This window comes from Erpetoichthys calabaricus, chromosome 15 (assembly GCF_900747795.2).
Source record: "Erpetoichthys calabaricus chromosome 15, fErpCal1.3, whole genome shotgun sequence".
NCBI lineage: Eukaryota > Metazoa > Chordata > Cladistia > Polypteriformes > Polypteridae > Erpetoichthys > Erpetoichthys calabaricus.
In genome coordinates, this window is record NC_041408.2 from 1,911,709 (window position 1) to 1,927,700 (window position 15,992).

Consider the following 15,992-nt stretch of genomic DNA (forward strand, 5'->3'; position numbering starts at 1 on the left):
TCTTTTGGGCATTTGAGCAAAGCACATAACCTGAAAATTGCTCCAAGGGTGGTGTATAATGGTTGACCTGTCACTCTGATTCCCAAAGGTCAGGTGAAAAGACAATTTCCCCTCGGGGATTAACAAACAATATCAAAACTGTGTACCTGCAGTCTTTGGTCAAGTCAAAGCCACGCCATATGCTCCACTTGCATCACCTCATCATCCTCTGCAAATCGATCGCCTCTCCTCGACTTCTGTTGGTAAGAATGATGGTCGACTCTTTCTTTCCCCTTTTCTCAGTAGTGGTTGAGAATGATGACCGTTTACGGTGCTCTGCATTTGTCACACCCAACCATTTTTGAACTCCTCATTCCACATTTACACTTCAGTGAGGTAAAGTATCGTCCCCATACTTGTTCTGATCTGTTTGCAGTGTCATTTTTTTGGATTTCTCAAGGTAATTTGGTGCGTCTTCATGTTCATCTTTGGTTCTGGAACATGGGCTTCAATTTTCTTAATGGTCGTTCCTATTTGGAATTTCTTTAATTCAGTCAAGTTAAATTTGTGTTGTTTTTGATGCCACAATTTTGTGGAGTGGTTGCTACTGCGTTGCTTAGGAAACGATCTGCAAGTGCCCAGCTTGTGATGTCACCTTCTAGTAGGTATAAAGATCACACACTTCATAAGGTCATCTCATTTAACCAAAAGAGTTAGCGCATGGATCCTTAGTTAGGATCATCTGATAAGAATGCTATCTAACCAGAAGTTTGGATGACTTGGACATCCCAGTTTCAAGTCCTTGCCTGCCTTTTGGTCAACATGTTATCTTCTGAATTTTTTCTAACATAATTTCTTGCATTTCTCCATCTGGTAGATCAATATTGGAAACATAAGGTGGGTGAGTTTCAGCTCCATGAACACATTTGGCCTACAAAAACCTCACAACCCATCTCTGCTCCACATTCATGTGATGTAAAGTGACCATTATGCGGACTTCTCACTAGCACCTCACACCGAGACCTCAAGGTCAACGGCAGCAGGGAGCCGACATGGCAGAGCTCACAAAAATGGCTGGGAACTGAAGATCACCAACCATTCTCATTGATTATGTGATGTGACACCAGAAAATTCATTAAGAAGAAACATGCGAAAAGTAAATTGGGAACAGCGTGGTAAACAAACACGGTGGGCAGATGAAGGCTGCTCTCTACATATAGTGGAAGAAGTCAAAGAACCAAAATCGGACGAGCGTTTGAAATAAAACTCAGACTAAGGCTGTCCTGGATGGTAAAAATGCGGGTCTTATTCCACTTGACTCATTTCCATTTGTTTTCTTTAATCTTTTCTCTAAATCAAGAAGAATCTCTGCTCTCTACTTGTCCTGCCTCCCAGGAAAGTCATGTCCCACTTCCCCGGTGGATCTTCAGCCGATATCACTAGATTTGTAACCCTTAATAAAAAAAGAAAAAAGAATTTCAGCACAATTGTTAAAAAAAATGTGCTGAGCCAGCCGGTAATTTAAGAGCGTTGAAGCGTCCGACTCCATGCAGGTGCCCATTCCTCTACCTCTGCAGCCACCTTTTGTTAACTTTGGTGTGATGTCACTTCAGTCACTTGGGGATTTTCAGTCAACGGGCATCTTAATGGAAATGAGAATTGGGCAAAAACTCAACGAAAGGGGACCAGTGCTTTAGATAAAATAAACAAGGAAGTTTAATGGAAAAGAAGAATCAATGGAGTTAAGCATACAAAAATAAGGAGCAGGCCAATGGAGTCAAAGTAAAAATGGACGTCAGCTAATTAAAGAAGATTGTTAACTAGCCAGCAATCAGAATTGTGGTGATTAGTTAGAGAATATGAATATCGCCGACTATTGAGATCCATCACTAACTGTGTGAACTGTCCAGAAATATTAATTGGGCATCGCTCGAGTCTGGTGATAAATGAAAATTAATAATTGGCTGCATTAACCACTTCATAATAACAATTCTTTAATTACCAAAAATAATAATTCTGTTGATAAATAAAAATTCACACATGAGGGAATTAATAGAAGTGAAGAATCAATGGAGTTAAGTGTACAAAAATAAGAAGCCGGCTAATGGAATCAAAGTAAAATGGACATCGGCTGTTAACTAGTCAGCAATCACAACCGTGGTCACCGTTTCTTTAATTTATAATTAGTGGTGTTATTTGTTCCAAAGATGAAGTTAAACATAAATATAACAAAACGCAGTAAGGTCACTTTGAAAAAATCATTCATTTGCTATAACTACACATATTAAATTAATTAATAACAGTAATTAAATATATTCATTAGTGAAAACTGTTAATGATCTGCTGATGCGAATGGAGTGAGTTATTTAAGAATAAGAATACTGCATATTTATTAAAATTCATAATGAACTGTTTCAACTTTCTAAAAATAATAGTTGTGTGTCACATAAGTGTGCTGGTTTAAAGAAAATGAATAATTGTCTGCATGTAATAATAATAATTCTGGTAATTGCTGAAATTAACCTTTATGTTGTTTGTAAAAATTAATAAACTGGGTTAACTATTTAATGAAATAATTCTATTGATCATTTTCAAATAATAAGCCTGTTATTTCATCAGAAGTAAAAATTAATTGTTAGCTATTCAGAAACAATCGAGTGTTAATTACTGAAAAAATAACAATTAGATTTGTGACCATTTTTTATTCACTTTGTTAGCCATTCAATAACAAGGATTATGTTGTTAAAAGACAGGAACTATGTTAACTAATGAAAATGATATTAATTACTAAAAATATAATAAAAATTACTTACTTTATCAACTATTTAAATGTCATTTTAAAATCTTAATTCAGTCAGCTGATTGGGTCGATGGCTCCAAAGCAGCCTCACTGAGTGTTTTTTTTTTTGCGGGGGCCAGGGGGCTGTTCATAGGCTCAGACCTCAACAAGCCCCTCAACACACACCTGTCGATGCTCGGCTGTCCACTAAGAGGTGCCCTTCAAGTCTTCTGGCACCCACCGACCATAGGAAAGCTGCAACACTAAAAGATGCAGGTAATGTTAAAGGGTTAAAGACAAAATAAAATGGAAAAATGGCACATCACGAAAGTACGAAACCAGTGTGTAGAGCCAAAGGACAAGAAGAAGAAGCCATTTTAGCAAAAAGTGCTGAAGGTTTTTGGATCCACAGACTGGATAAGGAAGTGCTCCTGCAGCCAATCTTTCAACCTGTCGTGCCGATTACCAAAGGGTCATGACCTCTGAGGTCTGACAACATGGGACGCGGACCTAGCAGTGGGTAGAAAAATATGGTGACAAGTGTGGGAACCTAAAACAAAATCCAATATGTTACAAAAAAATGACAAAACTCCAGAATTGTTCGGAGAATCAAAAAAGGATTATATGACTTGGAAAAGCCCCGAAATGAATATAAGAGCAGGCCAAACGATGAACACCACTGAATAACACAGCCCATGACATGCAGCATGTGGTTTTGCATTCAGAGTTTGAGAGCATCTTAAATTTCACAGAGTAGATGTCAGAGACACCTGGGCAGTGCTGCAAAATGCCTACAAGAAGCCAGTTATGCTGAATGGGCAATGCCAGCTTCAGAGGACAAGGGTGGACTTGTTTCCCCGAGTAGTCCAGGAGGACGATTGATATTTGTGTTGGAAAAACGATTGAAAAGCAAATGCTCAAGTGTCTCATCTTTACAGAAGGTCTGTTTGCCTGTTCAGATATGTCAACAATATCCATGAGGTGCACTTACTTTTTCACACAACTATTCCCATTTTACCCCTGCCAGCTTTCAGCAATCATCTTTTGTAAATTCCTTGTGAAGTTGGATATTAGGAAGAAAACTGTTGTGCACGGCCTACATGAAGGTGGCCTCTGTGCTGCATGTTTAAAAGGTAAGCTCAGGTGGAAACGGACACCCTCATGGACGATGTGTTGTTTCAGGTTCAGCTTGAGAACATAAGTAGACAATGGCAAATGATGCGTCACAAATGACAGAAAAACGTTCCGTCCAAATGCTGTCCACATAGGTCACCCACAACAACATGAACATCCAGTGATTCCAGTAGCCATCAGAGGGCACTCTGGCTTGGTGACTCAAGGACTTTAAAGATCTTCCCTGACCTCGGGGGTTAGCAAGAGGCTTGGCAGTTTTTAAGACCCATCATTGAGATGAAAACACAGTAAGGTGAACTGACAGGAAGAGGGGAGGATCATGGAACAGAGATGGTGTAATCCATAATAAATACTGATCACCCCATGGCATTGTGTAGCTGGCAGGAGACCCTCTTGGTATAAAGAACAGGGCCAGGTCCGAGCAAGTCATGCATAAAGGGCTCATTTATACTTCACACTCAGAATACGTACAGCCCATATCATGGCCGCCACACGTTCTGAGCGTTCATTTGATGCGTCCTCTGAGCAGGTCCTCAGAAATTAATGCGACGCGTGCACGAGTTGCAGTACCAGCAAAAAGTTTGCGGGGGGTGGGGCGCGGTGTGCTAAAGGTGGGAATGTGACATCAGAGTCTCTGTTTACTATCTACATGTGACAGAAAGCCGCTTTGCGGATCCTACGAGATCGGTGTGCGCGCTTCGATATTTGATAAACGGTTCGATGTGGTGAAGAATATGTACAGATGTATTCATGGTGCTTTTATATTCAAGCATCGCATATTCCCGATCGTAATGACACGATACGTTTTAAAATTCTCACATACCATCTTCTGTGCTTTTTTTTTTTCTAGGGCTTCCTCTGCTCCTGACAGCAGCGAATCGCCAGCAATAGATCACCACACTGAGCACATTAAGTGTATGATATTCTAACTCTCTGCACATTTAGAATCCTTAGATTTATACTTGACATCACTTTCATGATGAAAAGCATTAAAGTATGTATATTACATTTTATAGATAAATCGGTAATTTCGTTTAAATAATGAACACTGTTAATAATTACACACATGCGGTGACACAGTGGCGGAGTGTTAGCGGTGCTGTCTTGTAGGGAGTCACGTCACTGATATTCCCTGCCTGGAGTTTCCATGTTTTCCTGCTGGGTTTCCTCAGTGTGCTCCAGTTTCCTTCCAAAGATATGCAGATTTGGGGATTTGGTGCCGCTAAAATGACGCCAGTGTATGTGTGTGCTTGTATTCACCTTGCGATGAGCCGAGGCATCTTCCAGGGATTGTTTCTCACTCATGCCCAATGCTTGCTGGAATGGACACATCCCTGGATTTAATCAATAAACATCCTTTTCAGAGATATTGCGGTAAGGTGTCATCGGAATTTAATGGGTGTTCTAGGCAATTCACAACACAGAGAAGCCGAACATGTTCTCACCGTGATAATATCTCGCACTGCCACCTGGCGGATTCCTCCAGATTTACGTAAAGTACGCGCGCAAGTATAAACACTTCAACGCTTGTGTAGCAGGAGCGGCCACTGCAGCATGCGTCGCATGAAGTATAACTCCGGCCTAAGAATGAGCCCCAACAAGACACACCTCAGAAGATACCAGAGATGGACCAATCAGGGGGCAACAGATACACCACCTAGGAGAGGCAGCAGCTTGAGGGCACAAGCTGTGGTGTGAATCTTGGTGGCAGGTGGTTTAAGGTCATCCATCTTTAAGGCTGATGTGATGGATCAAGGAAGATGACCAAAGAAGACAAGGAGAGGGCAAAGGTATCTTCGGGCTCTAAACAGGAGAACACAATGGGGGTCTTTCAGGGGGTTACCACTGCTGTATCAAGTGGTCACGGACCACTGATGGCCTGTGTTAAGTTCGTATGCAAGTTCACAACAGGGACATCTGTTTGTTCCCCCACCCCACTGACTGGACCCCCAAATTTGGGGCATCCCAGCCAGTGTTAGTTGTACCTGCTGCACTTAGCATTAACTGGATGGAATTTTTCAATCTGATGAACAAACCTGAAGTGAGAAACCATTTGGGATGGCCTGGGGACTGAAGTTCATGAGCGGCTGGTGCGCTTGTCTCTTGCCGCTAAATCGAGCAGCTGCCTCCTCCGCGCTGCCCTCCTTGAAGACCTGGCAGAGGCGCCCAGCAGACGTCAGGGCCCGTTAGAGTCAAATGCGCCTGACAGGCCCAGGGTTTCAGAAGGACGCCGTTTCAAAACCTTGCTGACTAACTTTGACAAAGCGTTCATTAGGAGTCTGAGTGGCTTCGGCGGCTCTGCCATCCGCGCCGTCACCAAGGCTGTTAGCATCTGTTTTACTCCAAGCAAAGTCAAAAGGTGCCGGGCTTTGAGGAACTTCCTCGTTCCCGCAAGGATTTTCCCTGTTACTTTGCATAGCGAGAAATGTCACCTTTTTCTAGCAAGCTGTTCCGCTGCTTCCTCCATGCCAAAACACAAACCCTCAAAGGACACAAATTAATCCTGCATTTTTAGTGACGGCTCTTAAAAGGCGTTAGACGCCTCAGGCGGCACAAGAAGGAGAACTGATCTAATGGTAAGAGAAGCGCGGACCAGGCCTCAAAGTCATGCCTGGCACAAGCAAGAGAGAGAGAAGCATGTGTCCTGCTGCGGAGTCCTTAATTGTGGCCGACAGCCGATTAGAAGTATGGGAATGAGCCCTTCATGTTAAGAGTCGCCACTGGTGGGCTCACCACTTCGGCCAGAGTTTTGAAACGCGGGCAAGACAAGAAATGTGCAGGTCCAGAGGGACAAACATGTAGTGCCGACCTGGGCCTCAAGGTGGCGGAGCAGAGTGCAATGTGGTAGCTGGAAATGTTGGGGCTCAACGCCAGCTTGTAACAAGGGTCAGCAGACCACCTCAATTCAGAGCCATGTGCTTGTAGTGTTTTAATCACTAGAGGGCAGATAGGAACTCAAATGAGATGAATGTTGTTAACATAACATACAACTAGGGGGCAGCAGGGAGTTTAAGTGAAATCAATCTAATACAACACACCACAACACTAGAGGGCAGCTGAGAGCCACAATGGTATCTTTTTAACGTAATACACCACTAGAGGGCAGCTGAGATTCCATGTAACACCAAAGTGGCATTTTCCATATTCTAGAGCAGGGGTGGCAAACTCCAGTCCTGGAGGGCTACAGTGGCTGCAGGTTTTCATTCTAACCATCTTCTTCATTAGTTTTAGCTGCTAATTAACTTCTTTTGCTTAAATTTTAATTAACTTGATTCAGGCCCCTTAGTTGTTTCTTTTTCTTTAATTAGCTGCCAAACTATTAATAACGAGACACAAAACAAGGTGCCACATGACCAGCTCACCCGTGCCCATCACACAATATCTGAAAATAAAGAAAGGTGAAGGTCTCAGTTAGGTTGATCTCTCAGGTCCCCAAAACATTTTGACAATGTTCTTAGAAAAAACAGAAAATCAACAGTTATGGAAATGTCTGCTGTGTCAGAATGAGAGCAGCAACAAGCCATAGAATTAAATAACGAGTTTAATTAACAGCAAGAATTGGCTTCTCATTAAGAAACTGGTTGGAGTGAAATTAGTTGGAGTTTGAAGCCCCAATTTAGCTGGTCAACTGTTGACTTGTTTCACATTTGATTTCTGTTTGGCTGTCATGTAATGAAGAAAATAATTAATTCACAGCACTGAACCCTTAAAAACAGGGCTATCAAAATGAAGGGAAAAAGTAGTTAATTAGCAGTGAAAACTGATCACTGATTAAGAAAAGGGTTAGAATGAAAACCTGCAGCCACTGCGGCTCTCCAGGAGTTTGCCACCACTGTTCTAGAGGAAAAAGGGGAATTTAAATAAAATGAATGTAACATAACATACCACAAGGGTGGAAGCAGGTAGTTTCAGTGACTTGACTCCAATATAACACACCACACCACTAGAGAGCAGCTGAGAATCCAGATGGCATCAAAGTAACATAACACACCACCAGAGGGAAATTTAAGTTAAATTAATATAACATAGTACACCACTAGAGGGTAGCTGAGAGTCCCAACACCACCAGTGTGACACAACTTACTACTAGAGGATAGACAGGAATTCAGAGAAGATGAAAGTTTATGTGACACGAATGTAATATAACAGAACATTACGTAATACTAGGGGGCAGCTGAGAGTCACAATGCCATCTTTTTAACATAACTCACCACTAGTGGGCAGTACGGAGTTCAGACAACAATAAATAACATAACATACCACTACAGGGCAACTGAGAGTCCCGACAATGCCAACATGACATAATATACTACTGGAGGACAGTGGGGAATTCAAATGAGATTAATGCAACATACCATACCACAAGGGGGCAGCAGGGAGTTTATGTGAAATAAATCTAATGTCATAACATCTAATAACATAAAACACCACACCGCTAGAGGGCAGATGGGAGGTCAGGTGTGGCAAATGTTATTAACATAACACACCGCTAGGGTCAGAGAGGAGTTGACGTGACATGATTCTAATATTATGTACCACCAGAGGACTGTGGGGAGTTCATATGTGATATACAGATAAACGTCAGTGATGTCAACTGTGTCGTCAGGTATTTCGAGTCTTTCATCATCTGACACCCTAGCCCAAATGATACTTCCATATAACGCAGCGCAGCGGTTGCCAGCACTGACCCAATGGATTTTTGCCCTTTCATTGCTTACTATCATTAAAAGGATTGCACTTCAGCCACACTATCGTGTGACTGTGCCAGGCTTGCCCTTTTTATAGGCTGGCACTGAAGATGTTCACCTGAATGGTGCATTGTCAGCTCATACTGCTGCTGCCTCAGCACTGGCATCATCCTCAGGTTGAAGTGACCCGTTAGCACTGCTACCCCACCACTAGAGTGCAGCCCACCCGATTACCACATTGTATCTCACACACTGGTCCTGATGTCCTGAGCAAACCACAATGAAGTGAATCCAAAATGAAAGTGCTGCAGTGAAGTCAGGACAGTCCTGTGATTTGGAAAACCTGCCCTAAAACATGGAGACGGATTCTGCACAGCAGGTGCTGTCTGCAAAGACCTTGTATTATATGTTAAGGATCTCATATCTCACTCCACCCACATTTCACATAGCACATCCCATTTGTGTGAGGACCTTTTCTTATTTGGTAAAGATATGTATGACATCTGAGCCTATCCCATCCCATCTTACATCTGCAAGATCCTTCTCAAATATGGATGGGATTAGACATCTGACTCCGCCCACATCGGACTGTAGCGGTCAGGAGCCGCTAAGATTCACACCGCCAAAGAAGACGGTGATTTATTTATTTTAAAAGCAGAGATCCCAGGAACGTCCCCAGCCTTGGATCGACCCACACACTCTCACCACAGAGACAAATAAACACACTGGGAATGACGAACAATTATAAATATAATGACATGAATTGAGTAATAAAACAGTAATACCACCCCTGACCCCTTCGGCGATATTACACATACACAAAATAAACACAAACACCACACAGCCAAGTCCATATATAAGAAACAGGTTGAAAGATGAATAGTGACCAAGTTAAGTCCAGCGATTCTGTAAGTTGCAATGGAGAAGGGAAAATACAGTCCTACCGGTATTTACTGATGAGGTTGATGGTTGATTCGGGAGCGCTCCACTGTTCCGAAAAATCCAATAATCCAATACAGCTCTCAGTGAACAAGTAGACAGACAATCCAGTCCCCAACAAACGAATACAGTCCAAGACAAAAATGATCACAGTTCAAATAACAGCAGGAGAGACGACAAATAACCGCAACAATACAAACCAAAAACAAAAAAACTTTTTTCCCTTTGCCCTCTGCCCTCCTTTTATCTGCCTGTGGCAACCTTTGACCCCAGCAGGGACTGCTGGGAGATGCAGTTCTTAAGTAGCACTGCTACAGGACTATCATACGTCAGGCGAGGGCCTTCCCTTATATGGTAAAAATTTCACATTTGACTTTGCCATGTCTCACATGACTCATCCCATTTCTGTGAGGACCTTCTCTAATTGGGTAAAGATCTGACCTCTGACCCTGCCCCAACTTACATGGGCCAAGATCATCTATTACATGGTAAAGAACTGACAACTGAACCCACCCTCATCTGACTCCGCCCCAGCCCACATGTCCCATGTGTCGCTGGCAGCACATGCACAGTCTGCACATACATGGAGATATGACCTGGTGCTTCGTGTGATCAAAGAGCAGCTAGACTGTGACACACACAACGCTAAAGGTGGTCACACGCCACAGCAGCGGACCACGGTGCAAGTGTAAGAAGAGAAGACTGACTGACAGACAGACAGACAGCTACAAGCACCCGGCGCAGCCAAGTCATCAAAATAAAGCAGAGGAGAGGAGGCGGCTGTCACTTTGACTTTGTGTGGACGCGGTGGCTCCTCGAGGCGCTGCACGTCCGTGATTCAATTACGCCATTTAGGTGGCACTTTCAGGCGTTTCTGTTGTTTTTTACCAGCCGCCACTTCATATCTCACAATAATATAAGATGTGCCTAAATAACAGAAGATAAGACATGCATCTGCAATGGCTTTCAAGATATCCACAATTCAATTTTTGATATCTTGAAATGACTTCGCAGTTTCTTTTTTTCCACTCTGATGACCGCGAGTGATTTTTCTCCCGTATCTTCAAACTGGAGTGAAGTGGCCTTTTGATAATTTAAATTACATTGTGATGGAGGAGAGATATCCGGGGCTGAGCTTTGTAGGTCACCATTGAAACTGGGAAATGGCCATCAACTTTAGAGTCCATGGCTCAGGGTGTGTGTTGGGGGTGGGGGCAGTCATCCCAACCTGGACTGGACGTCTGGGGTGTGCCCGCGGATCTGGGTATCGGTGACTCTTGAGATTTGTGCATTTGTACACACAAACAGACATTTCCGACTCCATTCCAATACTTTTGGATTTGTTTAGGTGGAAATGTTAATTTACTGATCATCATCATATCTTATGATGCTACTGCCGTATCCTGGTAAGAGCGGCGTCATTCGCATTCTGCTAATTTAATGATGACCTTTATAGAATGAGAGCATTCATTTAACCATACCTCCTCCTCTTGTCATCCATTATGGGATGGCAGGGCGCGAATGCCAGTAGTGTCAGGTGTGAGGCAGGTACTGACCACACATGGTAAGACACAATCAGCCCTATCAGGCCAAGGTTGGTCTCCAGTTAAACTTAGGATGTGGCAGAAAAAAAAAAAAAAAAAAAGTACACCAACGCAGGGCAAGCCTGCAAAGACCACACTGACGGCGACCAGGCCAGGCACTCGAATCTGGGCACCGACCACTCTGCCACCCTACTGTCTAGGAAAGCTAATAAATGATGGAAGAAACAAGACGTGAATGCGGGACGTAACTCAGTAGCACACCCATGTATGTCTACAGACACAGGGACTGACATGCAAGGCACTATATAATAGATGGAAAGATGTAGAAGCAGGTATAGAAATCTATGACTCCACATAATAGACAGCTAGGCAGGTAGAAATGGAATACACAAAATAGCAGATAGAAAGACAGGAATGGCAACAGATAAAAATAAAAGACACTACACTTGATATATTGACCAATATGAAAGGCACTATACAACAGACAGCTGTGAATGGAACTATATAACAGGTATGAAAGGCACTATATAATAGATTGGCAGAAAGGAAGGGCACTATATAAACAGACAGATGTGAATGGTGCTATAGGTACGAAAGGTAGTCTAAAAAGAGATGATAGATAGACAGACATGGAAGGCACTATATGATAGAGTGTAGTTGGCAGGATTAAGACAGATATTAGACAGTTAAACAGGAAAGCTACTGTATAATAAATAAAAGTGAAGATTCCTATTTAATAGATATGGAAGGCACTATATAAAACATATGAAAACACTAAATAAGTTAGATAAAAATAAATTGCAATAGAGATATGAAAGGCACTATAAAATATATTAAGAGCTAGTGTGTAACAGACAGGTGTGAGAGGCACCACGTAACAGAGAGATGTGCAAGGCGCTATATATGTTGATGAATATTTCCTCTAAAACGGCCACCACTGTGCCCTTTGCCTTGCTTCAATGGCACCAGTCCTGTCCATATCTTGGTCTTTTTATGCACCTGCCCTCCACAATGGCTGTGTATTTCGGCGGTCCCATTCTGCTTGTCTTCTGTGTTTTCCTTTAATGAAGGCCACCTGTCTGCTGATGGCATGTCCCTTCGGCGCGGTCCCAGGCCCTTTGCAGGCGTGCTGCACTAATAATCTAATTACACGAGGAGGACGACGAGCATGAGAGGAGCCGCAGTCCACCCTCATTAAGGCAATGACAGGAGCTCGAGACGATGCCCTCAGTTCTTAGACGTATGCTGCTGCTGCGGACTTACAGCCGGGCTATCATATGAAGGGCATCTGAGCCAACAAGCACATGTCTGTAAGCGATCTGCTGTGGAGGTCGCCGAGTGTGTGTGGCGACATGAATCACAAGTTTAGGCGAGTGCTGCTGGTGTGGTGACAGCACAAGGTCACAGGTTTGATATGTGCTAGGGGGTATCTTGTTCCAACTTTGACGGCACACATGCCCACCAGAGACTGGCAGGTCCAGCGTTTGGGCCCATGCACATGTGACTTGAGACTTTACCATGCTGCTACCCACCAATATGAGGTCTTTATGCTCACCTGCCTCTAGTTAAGTGGCAAGGCAGGCCACTCTAAAAATTGGATGGCAGCTGGGACCAGCCTGCTATAGACAATGCTCTGGTGTCAAAACGCCGACCTGCTTGATGTCACAAGAACCCGGCTCACATTTTGTAGGTTTTCTTTTAACAGAGGCACACCAACTGTGTGTACGCAAGCGCGCCCGATGATGGAATGGCACCCCTGTTCAAGGCGGATTCCTGCTTGCTCTGCAAGCTGTTTGGACAGGCTGCAGCTCCATTTGCCTGTTTCCACAAGTGCGTTTGGACCACTGACCTGTACACCAGACTGACAGGCCAAGGACTGACAGTTATAGGTCTTGGAGTTCAGCCATGTGGTTTGTGGCCAAGTGTGGGGGGTTATGGAGGTGAGACCACTAATGACAGAAAACACTTAACAACCCAGAGGGACAAAGAGGACACTACCTGAACAGGGCAGTCACCCCCATCAATTGTCACTTGTGTATGTTGTTGTCACAACAGCTGCCTTAGCCAGGATTAACAAAAACATGTCTTTCCACCACAGGGGACACAGAGAGGGGGCTCAGGTATAATTACAGTTAGTAGTTGTATTTGCATTGTCACATGTACAGTGAACTGTCACTTGTATTTCACACTGAAACGTAACACAAGCCATTACAAAAAAAAAAGAAACAAATTATTTTGCAGGACGGCACGATAACAACTATAGAGAGCACAAACCAGCTGACCACACGTACTGATAAGAGTGGAAGGAAGGAAACAACACAACATGATAGATAGATAGATAGATAGATAGATAGATAGATAGATAGATAGATAGATAGATAGATAGATAGATAGATATGACCAACACCCCCACTGTCTGGCGCCTTGAGAAACACACACGTATTCAAACGCAGAACTTAATGCTGGTGAACAGCGGACCCCACTCGTCTTACCTGATGTCCTCCTCACCCGTATCCTGGGCTCTTATGTTTCCAGTTCAAACTCCAGTTTGGTTACTTAGTCTATGACAGAAGGAGCAGCACACACATTAGAACATTAGCACAATTGTGACAATAACATGCCATAAAACCCAACAAGTCCACCAATCCTATTCCCGGAGATCGCCCAAAGTTAACATTGAAGGCCCCTGTAGTTCCCCTGTCCACGACCCCACCTGAGGTCCTTGTGCTGGCCCATTTCTTTCTAAGCACAGAGTTACTTGTGGATGAACGTTTGAGGGCAGGCCAGTATAAAAGTGGACCACTACTGGGACCATTCTGCCGTAGACACTGTTCTGGTGTCATTCCTCAGCTGGGTGACTTAATCCTTCCCATTCTGGTGTTGCTTGTTTCAGGTGTCTGGGGTAGTTGTTTGAACAAAATTTGCCCCTGATGAGCTTCAACATGTTCTTGTTGAACTTAATTTTAAAGTAACAGCCGGGTTCTCCTGTCCTGGTCCCCTCAACCATTTTGAACGTCTTAATCTCCGTTTGCCTAAGCTGAGAAGGTTCAGCTCCCCCAGTCTTTCCTGGTTGCTCATAATAATAATAATACATTTTATTTATAACACGTCTTTCTCATACCTTGCCACCCTATAATCCTCTGAATTTTCTCTCGTGTTGTTTTGTAATTTCCCATCATAACCCTGCCAACACCACGGAGCTGATGACAACCAAGACACACGATAGCCTTCACTGTGTCAGAGTCACAAGTGTAGTAAGGGAGACAAAAACAGATAAAAACCAAGAGATGCCCTCCATTTACATATTTTTGTAATCCATACTGCACAGTACTGTACAAGGGTGCCAAGGTCTCAAGAGACAAGACAGGACCAAAGCCCGCACAGGAAGGCAGCCTGCCACATTCACACACGTCTGGTCAGTCCACCCTGCATACCCTTGGAGGACTGACACCAGGACAGAGGGGCGCAATATGCAAATGGTGAGAACTCCACGCTGACCACGACCAGGCTGTGAGGCAACAGCTCTCAGATGAGATGGAGCTTTTGAACAGAAGACCCACCCACCCCCTCATTCGCTGGTCATTAAACTACGACACTGTATTTCCAGATTTTTCCATGGGGGGTTTGTGAAGTGACCTTCTGCTTGTTGAAGCACTTCTGCGTGATCCCGTCTTTACTTGCTTTTCTTTAACTTTAATTCTCTAATTCATTTCCTCTCACTAACTCTACTCTCTGCTATGTTGATAATCACATGAAGCTCCATGATAGCCAATTAAAACACGTCATTGCTGGGCAGGACTAGCCAATTAGGGAGAGGGGGTGGGTCTTCAAGTCAAAGGCTTGTTCTCCACTTTTGTTCACATCGGAGTTTTCCAGAAGTGGTTTCTTTGACAATATTTGTGCGTTTAGAACATCGTGAGGACACAACAGGATACCCGTCACGTGGATTATGTGACACAAGCCATTTGAGATTTTCTGCCGCATGTTTTTATAGTCATTCAAGCCACTGTAGCAGAAATTGTGTTATATACATGAAAACATGAAATATTCTTGTTCATCCCTGCAAACGGCATGGTATGGGAGATGATGAACCATCAATCATTTTTCATTTTTAAACGTACACTAAAGGTGACGGGCGGTCAGAAGACCACTTCATCTGCACCAAAACAACACAAGTTGGATTTACTGGTATGGACAAGAAGACATGAAAACACATAAACATGACTGCTGGATGACTTGCGCATTTCGTTGAGTCAAAGGCTTGGATTACTTTTGTTCCTAAATATTTAACAGCAATTACCTCCTCAAACTGACATTTATTTTTTTTCTAAAATCCACCTTTTCATGAAAATTGAATCTGAACGCATTTGCCTGCATTTTACTTTCCGAAGGAACTCCTTTCAGAAAGCACATTCCGCCTCATTTTGAAATGCGACCTCTCCCAAGAATCGGTTAACCTCTTACCTTTAAAGATTACAGGTTTTGATTTTCAGTACAAAATAAAAGACCAAAACCTCCATCTTTCAGTCGAGGTGTGGACGGCTTGGAGAGAAGCCAGTAACCTTAACACTGCTGAGGCCAAACTACGAGGAGGGATCTGCTGAAATCGAGACAGAAATCCTCCCCATGGTACCCTGTTGATGAGGGGCCAGTCCGGTTGTGATGGTTCTGAACGTCACCTTCCAGTCTGCTAAACAATGGAGGAATAAAAGTAAATAAAGACGACATGATATGCAAAGTCACTGAGGCGACAGTTCAACCTCTAAAGTGTGACTTGGGGCAATGGAATAAATGAGACAGATCACTGGCAGTGTTGGAAACATCATTAAGGGGAGGGTGAATTATATAGAGGGACATCACAAGCATGATTGGGGGAGGGGGCTCAAAATACACCCACCCTTGTCTCCAGCTGCCAAGGTGGTACAGGAC